This window comes from Cajanus cajan, chromosome 3, assembly GCF_000230855.2.
Source record: "Cajanus cajan strain Asha chromosome 3, NIPB_CcT2T_4, whole genome shotgun sequence".
NCBI lineage: Eukaryota > Viridiplantae > Streptophyta > Magnoliopsida > Fabales > Fabaceae > Cajanus > Cajanus cajan.
The window spans coordinates 1,583,145-1,598,613 of NC_138519.1; the positions used below are offsets into that span (position 1 = coordinate 1,583,145).

The 15,469-nt window shown below is 30.2% G+C and overlaps 1 pseudogene; it reads right to left on the reverse strand.

Moving 5' to 3' along the window:
- Positions 1 to 7,065: 7,065 nt before the first annotated feature.
- On the reverse strand, positions 7,066 to 8,574 carry LOC109790282 (peroxidase 31 pseudogene; annotated as a pseudogene).
- Between the last annotated feature and the right edge of the window lie 6,895 nt (positions 8,575 to 15,469).

The following is a 15,469-nucleotide window of genomic DNA, read 5'->3' on the forward strand; positions in this document are numbered from 1 at the left end:
CGAGGAATATAGCCAAGTTTATTAGTCATCTTATAACATCTGATCATAATGAGAGTCACTTAATTAAACTAGCATTTGCAAACCAAAGTCATTAATTTTTTTTTTTTTTTTATCGTTCAGAAGAGTAGAAGCACCCTCTATTGTTCTACTCCTTCATTTTATAAGTCAAAATCTGTGGTCAAATTTAATTACTTAAACTTTTGGTGTGCAATGGTTGTGGATTGCTTATATATTTTTCATTTTTTTTTGTATTATATTTTTTCTCTAGAATATAGTTAGCAATAACTGGCTTGCTCTATGAGTTTTATAACGAACTTGAAGAAAAAAAACGTAAAAAAATTTGAAATTTTTTATATATAAAAGCACTCATTTATAACTTTTTCATGTAAACACCAAATAAAAAAAGGGGTTCATCCAGGGAGAAATTACTTAAAAGTTCCAAAGACTAAATAGTAATTTATTAATTAAAAATATTGTCAATTTATCAAATCGGGTAAAAAGTTAGTTTATCTGTACAATCATTATTTAAATGGTGTAGCCACGCAAGTTCTTTACTTTACGTAATCATGTTTAACAAAGACTTTTATTAAAAAGAAATGGTATGAAAAACAACACCACGGAACGATCATTTTTCTCATAAGCCTAAACCGCGTCTTTATGATTACACTTACCATGCTTTTGATTTTTTCCATGATTTCTTTTTGACAGCATTTTTTCCATGCTATTAATTATAGTAATGATTGTCAACAAAAATTAGAATAATGATATATATAGATATTCACATAATAATGATAATATACTTATCATGTTATATCATTTTTTTATTTTTTTATTTTTTATTTTTTTATTTCTGCATGTAAATTGATACTTGAGTATATCAAGTATCAGCGCAAGTTAAGTTTAATAGAAAAAGACAAGTCAATCACAACATGACAAATCAAAATTTAAAACTCCAATTTCTTTTTTGTCTAGTTTCAGTGTCTAACAATTTCTTACAAGCATTACTTTGAAAATAAAATACTCATGAGAAATCAAAATAAAATTGACACATAAATATCCATAAATCATTTATGTTTTAGCTTCATGATACGATTATATTTATTATTTTCTGTTGAATTGTTTTCTTTTCATCACATTTTCTCCTTAGATTTATAAAATGACAAAGGACTCAAAATAAAAAGGTCAGTACCCGGGGACATTTAATTGAATGGTTTTGAGCTCCATGTGATTTTATCTATCTATTACTTTTAATAAAAGGTGTTGGCTGAGACAGGTGTCACAATTTTATACAAAATATTTGCCACCTAAAATTTCACCTACTATTTATATTTTGTATTTTTTTTCCTCCCCCCCGTCCCCTCCCCCTCTTTTTCTTATTACAATTTTTCACTCTATCAGTAACACTGTTTTAATTGTTGTTATTTAATTAAATATTTGTCAATATGTGACTTTAATGTTATAGAATCCTAAGAATTTAAGGGAATTTTTATGAATTTAGTTGTTGGAGTTGTTTTGAGTTAAGGTTATTATTGACCAAGTTTAGAGAAAGATATATAAAGTTTTCTTAAAATTTGAACTTTACAAGTTCATTTCCTTAAGAATTTTACAGAAAATTTAGAGAGATAGGCTTTGAAGGCAAAGGAAAATCATTCTTCTTTCTAACTTCACAAATTATTTTAATCTTCCCTGAAGCTTAGGTTGTAGGAGTTGTATAGTGATTCGAAACTTGGAATGTAGAGAATCATAGTTGAGTCGTTGTATGTGTTCTTCATCATTCTCCCTCTTCTTCCTTTTTTTTAATGGTGATTTGAGGTAAGGAAAGCTTACATATTAATTATTGATGTGTTTTATATGCTGAATTGTTGCTTGAATCCATCTTTTTTGTGGTTAATATCTTGCTACTTGGGTTTTGGTAGTTTGGAGATACTTTGGTGATTTTAGACCATATATTTATTGCACGTTATTTCTTTGGATGTATCTAAATTGTATAGGCTGTACATGTAGCAAAATTTGTATTGCTAGAAGATTTCAAATAGTTAAGCCAAATTGTGTTTCTGTCAAGTGCAAAAATTGTCTTTGTGTAGAACACAACTTTATGGTGTTGTACGTGATATAAGTTAAAGACTCTTAGCCTTATTGGCATTGAGTGCAGGTTAAGTGGCATTGGACGTGAGTCAGTCAGGGGTTCTCTAACATGGTTATGTTGGACATGGGTTGAGTGGCGTTGGTGCAGGTTGATCACATTGGGTGTGAGTATGTTGAATGAATATGTACAACTTGTTTTTGTATGTTGTGTTGTGAATGTATGAGAAATATGTTGAATTGTAATAGTGTTGTGATATGCATGAAACATGTTGTAGTGTGAAATTACGTTGATAAGATGCATTATGCCAAATTATGCAAAGTAGGAAGTCGAGGATAAAATTCTTAACTAATTACTAAAAAGGTGCATGATATTGTGAGGATAGTTAGTGAGTTGTACCCATAGGTGACTTAGATAATGCATGTTAATGTCATGGCAAACCCATATCCAAACTATATTATTCTTGATGATGGGTACTGAACTTTCCTAGTTTAAGTGACAAAATTTGAAAAATTAGGTTGTGTTGTGAATTAATATCCAATTTTGCTATTGATCTAACAAGTCCAAACAAATTGCATTGTTAAGTTGGTTCGACCAAGTGAAGCCACTTAGATATTCTCACCTATGTTGTAAGAGATTTTTTAGTTGAAATGTATGATAACGCATTGTGTTGATGTATTTCCACGTTGCAATGTTATTTAAGTTATTGTGTTGTTAAGTTGTGAGTTGATGTGTTGATTCATATGTTGTGTTGAAAAATTGAGATGATTATATGTTGTGCTATAATGATAAAGTTGTATAATTGAATTGATAAGTTGAAATGTTGCTAAGTTGTGTTGTGGTGTAAGTTGATATGTTGTTTAGTTGTTGTATTCCTAAGTTGTATTCCTAAGTTCTTATAACTAGTTTATTTGTTTATATATTATCTATGTTGATTTCTTGTTTACGAGCTTATCCTTGTATTTTCTTGTTGTTGAATTACAATAATCATATTATATATTATGGAGGCAAGACAAGATTAGGTTGGAGGGCGAGTAAGATTTTTGAGTGTCATGTTGGTGATGGTGGTGTTTGATTGTGTTGTTCTAATGCAACTTGTGGATGGTAGTTGCTTGACCGACAATTTAAGATTTTATATTTATAGTTTGAATAATTGAAGATATATGTGTGTGCAGGATTTTGATGTAGTCCTACTAATTTTTATTTATGCTCTCAATTGTTAATTTCCTATACATATATAATGTTATATGGATATCAACTATTTGCATGTTAATTATGAGTAATTAAATTTATGTTTTTCCTTGTTTGGTTATTAAGTTGTAAAGTGTAAGGACTTTTTATTACACTCTCTCTCCCTTTCTTTATTTCTCTCTTCTTTCTTTGAAACCCCCCAACTTGCCTAGTATTCTTTTCAGGCAACCATACCTTTATTGACCGTTTTTTTCCATTCTCATTTTTCCTTTACATTTTCTTGTAAAGAATTTCAAGAAAATCACACCTTGATTGAACCTTATAGTGTGTTTGGATGAAAAATTTTACAAACTCAAGAAATTGTAAATTCTTGGTATTTGAATTACTTTGATTTCAATTTCTATCATTCTTAAAATATTTTGTTTGGATAAGTCAATTCAAATTTCTCAAATTTTAAATTGTTGAGTTGAATATGATAATTTGATTCCACCATGATAAAATTAATTTTAAAAATATATTTATATGTTGAGATTTTAAAATTAATTTTTATAAAAATAAATATTAGTTAATTTTTAGAAATTTAATAATTTTAAAAATTAATATTAGATAATATTTAATAATTTTAAAAATATTTATGAATATTTAATAATTAAAAACATGAAGAGATAAGAAATAAAATAAAATATATAAGTGAAATAAAAAGAAAAAAATATGAGAAATTTCAAATTCTTATTTTTTTGAGAGAATTTAAAATTATACTATTTTAAAAATTTTCACAAATATTCAAATTTTAAATTCTTTATAAATTCTCTACTCAAACAAAATATTTCATCTCAAAAAATTTAAAATTTTTCAAATAAATAAATTATTTCATTTAAATTTTCTATCCAAACATACTATTAACTTACATGTTCACATCATTTCCAATTAACCTGAGCTCCAAACTACTTCGATTAGTAGTCTGAATGTGCTTTTGAACCACTGTGAACCAGTTTGACTTAGATGGGTTTGTAGGAAATCGGTGACCCACTTTCATTTCTTTTCAAAGACGAAATATATCCAAGTTCCTTGTTCACACACTCTTTCCACATTGCTTTTGCAGACTTTGTCCACTACGTCTGATTGCTTCTGGACACTTTATCTGACTACTTTGACACTTTGCACTTTCACATGTAATAATTTAGCAAAATTATGTCTAAATACAGAAAATTACCGTTAGTTAAAACCAAACCCATGTTCCATATAGTATTAAAATCTATATATGACATATTTATATTATATTATTAATAAAAATTTTATATAAAAATTGTATATAATAATAATAATATATTGGTTCATGAAATTCAACTAGTTATTCACTAGTTAAATCAATAACCTACTAAATATCCAATCCAATATTTTGACTTAAACGATGAGCATTTGAGTTTTGATAACACTATTGTGGACTTCTTATCATCTTTAATAATTACTCTTAATAAAATAAGGTATTGGCTTGGCAAATGTCATTATTATAATTTCTCTTATTATATGCGATTTTTTCTATAAATTTTTATGAAAAATTTGTAAAAAATGTTATTTCTACAAAAAAAATTTGCGAAATTTTATCTGCAAGTAATACTTTCGTAGATAATATATTTTTGCGAATTTTAAAATTCGCAGAAAATTTTTCTGCGAAATTTCTTCAAAAAAAATTCGCAGGAAAGTTTCCTGAAAAAAAAGATTGCAGGAAAGTTCCCTGCAAAAAAAAATTCGCAGAAAAGTTTCCTACGAATTTTTTCGCAATAAATTCTACAGGAATAACTTTTATGGAAAAAATTAAAAAAAGTACTATAAATTCTAATGCTCATAATGAATTCATCTGAAACATTTGTTTCCATGCTTCGAACATCTGATACATAATCTTTTAAATTCTAAGATTGTAGATTATAAGCCTAACACTCAACCATACAAATCAACTTGCAAGGTAAGTGTTGCCCCAACTTATATATTCTTTAATTGTTTTATTTTCAATCGATGTGGGACTTGAAGTTTTTTTAAAATATTAAACTTATAAATTCAAATATTTTTTTATTTTTTATGCGGATTAAAATTTGTAGGAAAATCCGCAGGAAAAGTTACCTGCAAAAATTTTCTACCATTTAGTAAACATTACTTGCGAATTTATTTTTGCAAGAAAATTTGCAAGAAATAAAATAAAATTCTTACAATATTTTCTACAAATTTTTACCATGGAAAAAAATTTCTATGATCATTAAAATTGTAACAAAATTTGTAAAAATTTCGTGTAAATTATTTTTCGTAAAAAAATTTGTAAGAAATATCTGTAAATTATTTTTCGCAAATAAATTCGTAAGAAAATTCGCAAAAAAATTTATAAATATTTTTTTATAGGAAAATTCACAGAAAAATGACACTTTTCTAATAGTGTGTCACATTTTTTTATGAAATTTCTCTAGTCAAAATTTATCTTTTATTTAATCTTTTTCATTCTTTTCATTGTTATTCTCTCTCTCTCTCTTCTTTCTCAATATCTAAAAGCTCTCAACTTCGTTGCTACTAATCTCGAGAGGCCATAACTTCACGATATGTATTCGGCATTTTTCATTTTTCCTTTATATCTTCTCGTAAAGAATTTCAAGAAAATCACACCTTGATCAAATCCTAGGTTACAAATTTATGTTATTTCTAACCCTGGGTTATAAAAACTACTCCAATTAGTGACTTCTCATTTTTCCCTTTTTAAATTTTTTTCATGCCTACATCCTCTTAGGCTCTCAGTTCCTTCTCAACTCTAATCTTTAATTATCCCATTTTGTTGGTGTCAAGTGTTGATAGCTCTATCTTAATGCCATCAATGAAGGTGATGGTAGCCAAGAACGTGTTTGGGTATGCTTCCTCACCGCCAAGTACAAGTTGAGGAATCTACCTACTCTCAAATGGCATTTGGTTTTGAGAAATCTATGTATGTTCTTTCTACTACCTTTTCTTTAATAAATTTATAGTTTTTTTCTTTAATTTATTTGTAACCGCTACTTCTTTTATTATTGAATGCAAATCAATGTTACTGAACAAATTTGCTTAATAGTGATAAATTTGAGTGTAAAGATCATATTTCATTGTTAATTTTGTTCTTTTGAAAAACATATTTAAGTTGAAAACATGTTTAATTGTTAGTTCAAATAAAAAAAAGTCCTACCAAATGAATTTCATTGAAAATAAAGTGTGCTAGAGATCTCAAATTAACAAATAATAATGTTATAATAGTTTATATAATAAGTAGAAAACAATCTTTATTTTATAAATTAATTTTTTAAGTCGAGTTAGATTCATAACTACTTTCTTAATTAAATTATGAAGATTTTCTTAGTTGGTAGGAGCCAATGAAATTTACTCAAAGGTCTTGAGCATTATAACATTAATCATTATTTAATATAAAGTAATATTTAATGTAAATTTAACTTTTAATTCCGATTTTTACATGGAAAATGATAAAGATATTTTCGTACATACATCTGATAAATATTCACTTGATTCTCGCGTCATATTAATGAATTAATAAATAAGACAACATTAATCTATTCCTATTACATATATCATATATGCCTAAAAAAAATTAGGCCGAAAATATATGAGTTGAATTCATATGAAAATTAAACTGTGTAATAAAACCCTTCTTTTTGCTGATAAATTTAAAAGCAAAACTAATAAGATGACGTTTCACCACATTTAAAACAAAACATGTATTATACTAAAAAAAATGTCTTTTTGATTCGAAGTATATTAAAATATAATAAAAAAAAAACTAGGAACTTCATTGACAAGCTAGTTACATACGCGGCTACCATCGTACTCCTACGTACACTCACTCATTCAGAAAGTCTTATGCGAGCTATACCACTTTCTACATCATGTTAGTTCTTCTATCACTCTCGTTCTACATGTTCAATTTCAAGCAAAAACAAAAACAAAACAAAAAAAAAGGTACAAATACAACACAAACGTGGTCTGATTCTGAAATCTCAAATATTAAGCTTGTTGAAGGTATCACACCTTGACCGCACCTCTCCCTGTGTCCCCGTCTTAACCTCAAGAACGCTAAGCTTCTCCATGGCACGTGCGAAGTCCTGAAAGAACTTACCCTCGTCATCGGCGTACGTGTCCACGAACGGCCTCGTCCTCGGATCCGCAAACATAGCGCTATCAGAGGCCAACAACCCTAACCCTCTCCTCAAGTTCTTGAAATACATGTTATCGAACTTCATCGGCGTCATCACGTCGTTGAACGCCGACATCGAAGGGTCCTTTTGGTAATTCGCGCACAGCTTCCTCAGCCCTTCCGCGTAACCAGGGTTGTACGCGGGGTCGACTTCGGAACTCTTGCTGAAGTGGAATATTCTGTTGCTGAATTGGTTGCAGTGGGAGAACCCTATGGTGTGTGCACCAGCGAGGGCTACCATTTCCTGAACGGAGAAGCCTTTCGAGGTGAAGATGGATATGACTTGGGACATTGGCATGGTTGGTAAGGGGAACTGCTTCTCGGAGCTTTCGGCTTTGGACTCCAGGGAGTCTTTTCTGCCGAGGAGGACTTCAAAGGCAGGGCCGCCAGCGGCCACCACGAGATGCCGCGCCGCTATTGCGAGGATGTCCGCGCAAGAGGCGACGCCGGGACACTCCATCTCCAGGATGGCCTTGGCACGGGAGACCGCGTCAAAGCCGTCCCCTGAGAGAGGGAGGTTGATCTCGGCGTCGCGCTCCGCCTTGTTGAAGGAGTTGGAGGTGACAAGGATGGAGGCGTCGCAGCCGCCTACCATGCAATCGTGAAATAAGAGGCGGAGTGTGGCGGCGGCTGTGGTCGGCGCCGAGAGTTGTTTGCCAATCACGGTTCGGTTGACTATTTCGGAGAATTTAGGGCAGGTTTTTTGGTAGTAGTTGGCGGTGAGCTGGGATTGGAACAAGGGTAGGAGGGATAGAAAGAGGAAGAAGAGGATGGAATGATTGTTGTAAGTCATTGTAGTGGAATTATTGTTTTTTAGGGTTAGGTTTTGTCTAGTTTTGAAAGAGAAAAATGCTTGTTTTGCATGTGATGGGTTTTGTTTTGATTGTGAAGAGGCTGTGGTTCAAGCTTATGATGAGGATGGTTTTTGGTTGATGAAATGTGGTGGTGTGTGAAGGATGGAATTGGAGTAAATGGTGCATTGGTGAGTTGTTTGTGGAAGTGAGGATTCAAAGGGAGGATGATGGCTATTTTTAGTGAGACTTGTATGATTCTGCTTTCAGTTAGGTTTAGAGGTGCAAATTGAATATTGCTGATGGACCCTTCGTTAGATGTTCAATTGTTTGATTCAAAAATACATGCCCTAGTGATTATATATTAATTCGGTTTTGTTAGTTTATTATTACTGTCAACGGCTAGCTAGTTTTTTTTTTCTTTTTTTTTTCTATCAATGGAAAAATTATAAAGACAACAACAAACATTGAATTCAAGATCTTATACATGCTATCTGATCATTTGTTATTACTATGAACCACTAGCTAGCTATTTAATGTGCAATAGAAGAGATTTCTGCTTTTTTCATCTAATGGAAAGGAAACTAATTAATTGCAGTATTTTGGATATAGACCGGAAACATTTTTTTAGAGTTTTTTTTACTAAAATTAAAGAGTATTTTTTTCTTTATAGAAACTCTTAACTAAACTAGTATCCAAAAATGTTTTCAGTTGTGTTTGAAAACACTTGTTAGCTATTGTTAACCATGATAAGTGGAAAGGAAATATCTAATCATTCTAATAGTAAAGATGCAACTCTTGAGTTTGTTAATCAGGCTTAAATGAAGCTTTTTGCACTATTTAATGGAGTGACTGGAGTCTAACGTTGTATATTTAAAACTGCTTTGAACCAGCAAGCTTAATTAACAAACCTTGTTGATAAGAAATGACAAGAGGTGCTCATGTATGGGTTGGTCGCGGGGGAATTTAAGTCCAAACCAAGCATATTTGAATAGGTTTAGTTGGGTCACATCCATTAAGCAAATTTTCAACGCTCAAAATTTTGCAGCCCAATTAAATTTGGGCTGGATCGGCATCTGTGTATATTCAGCGAAAAATAATTGATTAAAAATTTGTGCAGAACTTTATACAAAAAGCATATGTTTGCAGGGATTGTCTGTGGTGGATCTAGATTGCCTGAATTTGAGGCGAGAACATAATGGTGCCGTTCAGCTAGTGTGAATCGTTGGATTGATCGAATGTACCAGATTTTAGCACGTGTAGCAAGTAATTTATTTTAACTGTTTATAAGTTTAATTTCTTTACGGCATTAAAAGATTTACGCAATACTACGCTGGTACACTCTATCTACGCTACTTTTAAACATTCTCTTTCAAAACAAAATCAATATAACAGGTGTCATATATTTAAAAAGTTTAAAATGATAAAATTAATAAAATGTTTTTTTTTCATTGATGTAGGTCAAAAATAAAAGTTTTATTCACATAATATATAAATAAATGTTATTTCTCACATATGTGGTGTATAATTTAATTTATAAAATATTAAATATATTTTTGACAATTAAGTAAAAATATATTATTAAAAAAATACGTTCATAAACTATACACATGTTTAGGAAGAAATAAAATAAGTTATGATTTAAAAGCTTTTAATTTTATGCTTTGAAAAATATCTTAGAAATTAAAAAATGTAGCAATTTAAAGTGTTTAATAAAAATAATATAATTTTATTTTAATGAGTGTATTTGATAAGACATTAGCACTAATCCATGCGGATGCACAGGTGTTGTTTTTTTTTTCTTACCATGTTACATGCAACAAAGAAATTGTGTTAGAGAAGCATGTGACAGAAATTGAAGTATTGATGCGTTTTTCTTGTAATTAGAAAATGTTTAGTTTATATCTATAAGACACACAAACTATTCATCCATGAATGTTTGAGCTGGAGCGCTGAATTGAGCGTCACAGTGCTGGGGCTAGATGACCGAATTTGGTCTTAGGGTCTTCATGAATGTTGTAGCCTTGGATGTTAGCTTTCCAATGACACTTGAATCACCCAAAAAAAATGTCTATAACTCTAGATATGGTTGTTTTAGTGAACAGAGGTCAAGTTGTCAGCATTAGTTATAGTTGTTGCAGTTTTTATAATTTTTAACAAGGTAGATGATAGAATTAGGACTTGGTGTATTCAGAAGAGTTGTAGGAAATCTTCTTATCTTTCATATGAGATATGGATGAACATGATAGGAGTAGTATAACTCCCGATACGTTACTTTATGTGAAGGTTGTCATTTCACAATGAGTGATTTTGTTAAGTTGATAGTTGTTTTGGGTGTTTAAATTATTTATGTTGTTATATTGAGTAATTTAGCATGATCAAATCCTACAAGTTAAATAGACTCTCACATAAGGTGGAGGTTAAAGATCCAGGCATATGACCACAAATCCAACTGAGACAATTGACTTATTACATAAAAAATCAAAAACCTACCAATTAGAGCATTGATTATGTCGACTTATCAAAGGTGCGAAAACTTATTCAATTAAAGACAAAGAAAACTTGTAACTTAATTAAGATCCAATAAGTATACTAAAAAATATTAAACAACGTTTTAACTGATGCAAAAACAAAAGCAAACTCTTACCATGTGCTTGAGTTCGACAAATGCGATATGCATTTCCTAGTGCAAAAGATACTTAACCCAAAAGAGGGACAACTAGTTGAATAATTCACAGTCAATCTAGATGAAATGTGTTGTGATTGTGAAAATTTCTAGAAATTACACATGTCTTGCTTAATTATCATTGTTACTTGTAAAAGTTATTATATTATTAAAAATATCTGCATTGATAAGAAATAAATACAAACTTTATTGTTCGTGTACTTCCTAAAAATCACATTTGTAAGGATTTTTTTTCTTCTATTTGATAGAGGACCAAAATTTTAATATCATATTAGTGGGGTTGATATTTAATAAAAGTGTTTAAAGATTATTAATCTTTAGTATATCAATTGGTGTTGTATTTCATCTTTAAATCTAATGATATTGAATTTAAGTTTTTTATTTATTTATTTTATAAGAATGATTAATTTTTAACTTTTTATTATTTAAATATTTAATGATAAAATTGTCTAAAATTGTAAAAATCAACTTTATTATATTATATGTTATAAAACAATAATGACTTAAACGGTGATACTTAGCTCAAATGTTATTTAAAAAATAAAAATATGACACAAAAGCAAGGAGGCAAAAACTTATTAATATGTAATCTTGCCATTCAATTGGAGCCAACCCATTTATTTTGCAATACACATTGTGAGATTATAAGATTCCTGTGTCATTTTGGTTTTAGAGTGTTATAGTAAGAGTAAATTGTAAATGGGAAAATGCATGTTAGTATTATGATTGTCTAGTAGTACTTTGTTGGAACGTAGGTATAAAGAATGTGATAACAAGATCGACACTTTGAAAAATGTTTAAAGCTCACTCACTCTAATTTCCAACTGCGTATCTATAGTGTTTACCTTCGAATTATCATAATCTTGTTGTCACAAAAACAAACCTTATATATTATAAATTTTCTAAACCCATTAGTATTTGTACCTCCAATTTTCCACCCTCAAATAGTTTTCAACTATTTTTCAAAACTCTCTTATTCAGTTTGAGAACTTTTGAGTGTAAATTTTGCTCGATTATTGACACTTCTTTATTGAAATGATACAAAATCTTGTTTCATGTAACAATCTTTTTCCTTTCCAACCCACAATTTCATGTAACAAAATTATAGGTGAAAAATATTTTAAAATTTATTTTAGATAAATATTTTATATTGTAAATAAGAAAAAATATTTATATTTTTATATATTTTAAAAATATACATAATTGTATATTTGTTAATTTTTATATGTAAATAAGAAGTTTGATATGTAAATGGTTATGGGTTTATATTACAAAATATAATATTTACTCACTACACAAGAAAAGGTAATTAGTTAAGGTTTTTTTCTGGCAATTTTAGTAAATCGCCACAAAATATTATATTTCTGATAGTTATTTTAACCGTCACAAAAAATAATATTTTTAGCCGTTTAAAACTGTCACAATATTTAAATACCAGTTCTACCCTTTCATGTCACACGTGGCAACCACTTAGGAGCGATTTAGTGTGAGTGGAGGCGGCTTTAATAAAAAAAGGTGAAAAAAAATCCCGCCCCAATTCTTTTCTCACTTCCTTCCCTCACTCGCTCACTCCCAGACCCACACTCACTCCCCCCCTCGCTTACTCCCTGCCCTCACTCACTCAGAGTCCCTCTTTCTTACTATTCTTCAATCGCAATTTACACTCAATCACATTCTCGGTAAGGCGATTCCATTTGAAAGGTTTGTGAGCTTCCTTCCTAATTTGTGTTTTGATTGAATTGAAACATATATATATATATATATATATATATATATATATATATACACATAAGTTTATGCGCTTTCCTTCAACTTCGAATTTTGCCCTAGGTTTTTATTCCTAATTTGATTCCGCAAGCTGAAACCTCTATGTTGTCGATGCTAGTGTCATATTTAGGGGTGGGCAAAAAAAACTAAACTGAACTGAACTGGTGGTGAACTGTACTATAAAAAACTGAACTGTTTGTAAAAAAAACTGAACTGAACTGTTTAAAAAAAACTGAACTGAACTGAACTGTTGTAAAGTTGAACTGTACTGAACTATAAAAACTGAACTGAATTATAAAAATTGAACTATTTTTATAAAAAAATAAAAATTAAATGTGTTTAACATGTTATGTCTTAATAGATTAACTCGATAGTTTAATAACCAAAATTTTAGGAAAAAAAAGTGATTTGAAAAAAAATTGTATCAATTTTATTGAACTTAACGGATCAATTGAGCTATGTTGAACTACTTATTTTTAGGCTTAAAATTCACTGAGTTTGTTTGACTTAATTTTATATTTTTTTCCTTTGAAAAATTTAAATAAAATGGAAAATAAAGTAAAGTTGACAAATGTGTCCTATTTTGATAGATAAATGAGTCAAAATTGTTCAATTCAAAATATCATAACAGTTTAGTGCAGTTTAAATTGCAGTTCAGTTCAAGTTTTTATAGTATAGTTTAGTTCAGTTCAATGACACAAAAGAATAGTTCAGTTCAGTTCGTCTGAACTAATATTTAGTTTAGTTCAGTTCATATGAACTACTTTTAAGTTCAGTATAGTTTTTATAAGTTCAGTTCAGTTCAGTTCGTTTTGCCCACCCCTAGTCATATTTTGCACCTTATTTGCTCTGCTCTGCGATGTGAAACAATTGAAGAATACGCAATTGAAAATTTAGGTGTATATTGCCTTAGCACCTCAAGTCTTTGAAAGTCTGAGTTTTATTTTTGTTATCTTTTGTTATGTTCAATCATGACAGACAAGCTTAAAGATTTGTCAAGTCATTGATTTCTATAAAAAAAAATGTATAGATGACAGTGATGTATAGATGCGGACACGTGGAAAATGTTGAATGAAAATGCTGAGTTCAAGGCTCTTGCTCCGAAAGAAATTCACACAGCATATGATGGAACAAGAAAGGTTAAATTGATCTTCCTCTGTTTTGTTTTCATATTTTTCATCATTTAATCCATCTAGCAAGATAGTGATATGCAACCTGGAGGTTACTTATATTTTGGCTTATAGCTTCACAATTACTTGCATAGCTTGCTTATATTTAGTTGTGTTTCTAGAGAGTATTCTGCAGAAATAGTAGTATCATGTTTATCATGTTTTCCAGGTTGATGCTGAATCCAATAAAGAATTGGAACAGTGGAATGAAATGCTTAAAAGTGATGCTATTAAACTATGCTAGGAGAACAATTTCAATCCAGGATTTTTTGAGGGTAGTGATAATAACAGTGTTGTTCATGCATATGAACTTAAGGTTATTTTCACTTTATTACATTCAAAGCTAAAATATAATAGATTCCTTTCATTTATGAGGGTTTCCATTCATGATGCATTATCCTTTTAATTTTCAGGTCAGACTTAGCATATTCTCGAGAGAATTGTGTTGATATCAGACGCAGCAAGTACTGAGAAACCTTCAGCAGTGACAAGTAGTCTGTTCATTGGTGGAGCACTGGCTGCAAGATCTGTATACACATTGCAAAACTTGGGAATCACAAACATTTTGTGTTTGTGTACCAATGAAATTGGACAGTCAAAAACACAGTATCATGATCTATTTGAGTACAAGAATTTCTCTGTAAGTCATATTTACTTTTTTTTTTACCCTCACCTAGTCTATCATCTTATTTGCTGAAATTTATTTTATTTGAGAATCAGTTGAGCCTCACCCCCAAATTTGAATGATCTTTCTGCTCTAAGCATGGAGAAAACAATGATGTTTGTCTTACCTTGTGCTGAAATTTAAATGAACGTGGCAAGAGTTACACGATTGATCAATCATCCCAACCCAATGCTTGATTTCTTAGGTGCAAGCCCGTTAATGCTTTCTATCTCTGATTTGGATTGAGAATCCACCTTAGCCAAAATATCCCTAATCCTTCTGATTAACAAATGATGGGCTCAATAAACTGACAAGGTACACCTTGCTTGTGTGTTTAAAAATTCAGTATGTTCTGATCTCCCTTGTCCAAGTTTTAGTTCATTGCTTTGAGGGCAGAAGCAGAAGTGTCACATTGGTTCTCGCTTACTTAATGCTCAGGAAGTAAGTAAAAAATGAAAATTGTATTATCGATGAAAATTTTTGTTTGATAATTCTAATGCTTTTTGTATATCAACAATCTTTTTAGATCAAAACTTCTACGTTATTCCTAGCTAATAAGAAGCCACCTGCCTGTCATATCTTTGATTGTTTTTAATGTGCATTTTGTTCATTGATATGCTGACATGTCTATGTAATGATAGATATATCTCTTATCCTGGACTGGAAACTAAAGAATATTTTCATTTCAACCTCCAAGTGGACTTTTTACATTTATTCTTATAATAGCACATGCCAGTTGTTCCTTTCTTTTTTAGCTGTCTGTGTTTCCATGATAATCTTGTGGAGTAATGCCTTCACTTTTCAAAATAAGTATTTTTGTGTATGGTTTCTTATGTGTCAACAATTTTAGAACATGTTTGTGAACCGTTTGTTTAATTTGTAATGGACATTCACACATCTCA